This window comes from Octopus bimaculoides, chromosome 25 (assembly GCF_001194135.2).
Source record: "Octopus bimaculoides isolate UCB-OBI-ISO-001 chromosome 25, ASM119413v2, whole genome shotgun sequence".
NCBI lineage: Eukaryota > Metazoa > Mollusca > Cephalopoda > Octopoda > Octopodidae > Octopus > Octopus bimaculoides.
The window spans coordinates 30,561,287-30,565,243 of record NC_069005.1 but is presented as its reverse complement, the minus strand read 5'-3'; the positions used below and the strand labels follow the sequence as shown (position 1 = coordinate 30,565,243).

Here is a 3,957-nt window from a genome sequence, read left to right as displayed (position 1 = left end):
TACGCAATGTAGCTCTCCAAGAACACAGGTACTTGATTATGCAACTGTTTATTTGCATTATGAGATCTAGTTGTGTTTCCTCAGGCGATATGCGAGTGTTATCTCCGTTAGTTTAAAATCGTCGGCTTCAAGGCCGTCTCCTCCGTCCGTCGTGGTTTTGAATTTAGTAGTTGCTGACTTTCTCACAGCGTGTGCTTTTGTGGTTCACAGAAAGCATAAACAATATCACAGAGAGGCTGTCCCCTTGGAATATGCCTCTACGATACTGTGTTCTATCAGTGATAACACAGTCACTCTTTGTGTTTAATTTCAAGATGGTGGCCCACGATGAAGTCAGGTCAGGTATGGCTTTGAGTATGCTCATTAAAGCTTTAGCAAGTTGAAAGGCTTCTAGCATCCATGAGTTGGGAATAGAGTCAAAGGCTTTCTTGTAGTCTAACCACACGAAACTAGGTTCCTCCTATGCTTTCGCACCTCTGACATCACAGTTTTGTTGATTAACAGTTACTCGGCAATGTATGTATGCATGTACTAGCTGGTGTACCCGGTAATTCCCGGGTAACACCTTATTACTCTGAAGCAATTTCTAAGAAACGCGCCTCCACGTTGGGCTTTTTTCAGTTTCCATCTACCAAGTCCATTAACAAGGTTTTAACCGGCCCGAGGCTATAGAAGAAGACACTTGTCCAAGGTGACATGCAGTGGGACTGAACCCAGAACCAAATGGTTGAGAAGCAAGCTTCTTACCACACAACCACGCCATATATATATATGTATACACACACACATCTATCTATCTATATATCTATCTATACATACATACACGCACATTCATTTGCGTACGAATACACACATGTGTACGGGTATGATTGCGCGCGCGCGTGTGTGCATGACAGAAAGGGAGTGTGAGATTTACGCGTGATGATAAATTTGAAATGAGAAAGAAGAGAATCAATATCCAGGTGAAACATTTACATACCCCTTTTCCACTCCAAACAGTCGAACCACCTCAATCAATACCAACAGGAAGAAAATGGCTGCTGGCGTGAAATATCCTTCCTCTCCGCTCCCTCGCTTTCGACTCCTCTTTCCCTCTCTTTCACAGTCACATTCAGAGCCAGACACACACACACAACATACACACATATTTATATATATATATGAACGTGTATATATACACATAGATGTGTATATATGTATGTGGACAAATATATATATATATATGCATGTCTCTCTCTCTCTCTCTCTCTATCTATCTATATATATATACGTACACGTACACACACACACACACACACATACACACACATATATGTATACACATACACACATATGCACAATCACTTTTCATAAATATACACATTTAGACACACGTATAATCCTGTCCAATATTTTCTATGCTGGGATTCATCGATCGTCCCATTTCATATTGTGAACAGGTGTCTCTAACAAGCTGAGTGTTGCAACAGATGTGTTGTCTGTGTATGTATGTATGTATGTGTGTATGCGTGCGTGTATGTGTGTATTGGTGTGTGAATATTTTTTCTTGGTAGCTGTGTGTGTGTGCGTTGGTGTGTTGGCCTGTATGTGAGTGCATACGTGTATGTGTTCGTTATTGAAGCCATAGTTTATTCTCACCATAAACAAAACAACAACAAAAATGAAAAGACAGAAAAAAAAACAACCTGTTATCTATGCTTGTTCATTCACCTCCACGCCCCCACATAGATCTATATATTTACATATATGTATATATGTAAAATATACATGTATTTGTGTGTATATGTAATCATTATGTTGATACATACATGTAGGTACGTATGTATGTATGTATGTATGTATACATACATACATGTATATATATATATATATATATATATATATATATATATATATATATATATATATATATATATATATATATATATAAATGACAATTATTCGGTTGCCATAATAAGACTCCGAGTTTCGGACGTCGGGGCGGAAACCCGCTCCGGCATCTCGTCAGTTATCGAGGCAGGCTGTTGGTGATGGTTGCAAAGTAGTTGATACTGTCATTAGTAACTTATGGAAAGTGGTACGGAGCTAATAAATGTCTACACACACACACACATACATACATACATACACACACACGGATAAATATATTCCCTTGCATGCGCATTACACATGCGTACATGGAATTATATATCAGTCCGTTGGTCGACTCACTGGTTTTTGTTATTTTTATTTCATGCTGCTCTTTATCGATTACTGTTTTCTCAGTAATTTATAACGAGGCTAATGCCTCGATCTTATGCAGATGACATTTTAGTTTCGCTGTTACGTGTGTAGTTCTTACCAAACGAGTGGAGGCGCAATGGCCCAGTGGTTAGGGCAGCGGACTCGCGGTCATAGGATTGCGGTTTCGATTCCCAGACCGGGCGCTGTGAGTGTTTATTGAGCGAAAACACCTAAACCTCCACGAGGTTCCGGCAGGGGATTGTGGTGAATCCTGCTGTACTCTATCACCACAACTTTCTCTCACTCTTACTTCCTGTTTCTGTTGTGCCTGTAATTCAAAGGGTCAGCCTTGTCACACTGTGTCACGCTGAATATCCCCGAGAACTACGTTAAGGGTACACGTGTGTGTGGAGTGCTCAGTCACTTGAACGTTAATTTCACGAGCAGGCTGTTCCATTGATTGGATCAACTGGAACCCTCGACGTGGTAAACGACGGAGTGCCAACCAACTTTCCAAACGAATTTTAGCCAATCAGAGACTAGTATTGTTTTTTAAAGCACCTATGATTTCTAGCTCCCTTTGTTTCTTCCCTTTCTCGCTATTTAAAAAGAACCCACGTTTCCCCGCTCTCCTCGCCTCAGATTTTTTTTTTCTCGGTAGCTACATGCAAGCTATATTATTCGACTAATTTGTTCTCTCTCTTAGCTAGACATTAGCCTTGTCTAGACGCGACAGAATAAATTCTATCAATTTAAAAGCACGTGTAGGATACAAATCTATCTTTACTGCTGTCAATTATCTGCTCGTAAACATTTTGACTTTACAAACAAGAAAATGTTTCTGAATATCATCAGATTATTCAAGTGGCTTTTTTTGTAGAACACAAACATAAACATGTATCAATTGGCCTTGCATAAAACGACCGCATATATGTTCATGAACTATTCTTGTAAAACGCAATATACATATATATATATGTATGTATGTATGTATGTATATAGACACACATACATACATACATGTATATACATACATATATATATATATACATATATATATGCATATATATATATATATATACATCTATATAAGTATATGTGTGTATCTATATATGTATAATTATATATATATGTATATGTGTATATATATATGTATAATTATATATATATGTATATGTGTATATATATATGTATATATATTTACATATATATATACATATATATATGTATATATATATATCTATATATATATATATATACGTATATATATATATATATATATATATATATATATATATATATATATATATATATATATATATATATATATATATATATATATATATATATATATATATATATATACACACACACACACATACATGTGTACATTTATCATACCATTATAATACCATTTCTACACAACAGATTATCTAATTGATGTATGTACATACTTTGTTATAAACATTTTTATGTAAAACCCTACCTTAATTGCGGTTGTAAATTAAGATGTCATATTCTTATCTGAATTCCGTCCGATTTCAATCTAGGATTCATAAAACGCTTTTTCAGTAATTATCATTGCGTTGCTCTAATAACAAGATAGGAAGAAATCCTACTTTTTGCTGGTATGTAGGAAGCAAGAAGGGTTCATATTTATGTGTATATACACATACACACACACACACAACTGTGTATCTATCTATATATATATATATATATACACACACACAC

The 3,957-nt window shown here is 35.7% G+C and overlaps 1 protein-coding gene across 1 annotated transcript in view; it reads right to left on the bottom strand.

Annotated features, from left to right (window-relative positions):
- The window catches only part of LOC106882907 (kinesin-like protein KIF20B), a gene marked incomplete at its 3' end in the record, with an annotated part of 48,114 nt that extends 47,053 nt beyond the window's left edge, over window positions 1–1,061 (bottom strand). Inside the window, exon 1 of the mRNA XM_052976861.1 lies at window positions 980–1,061. The remainder of the gene's footprint in view (window positions 1–979) is intronic.
- Between the last annotated feature and the right edge of the window lie 2,896 nt (window positions 1,062–3,957).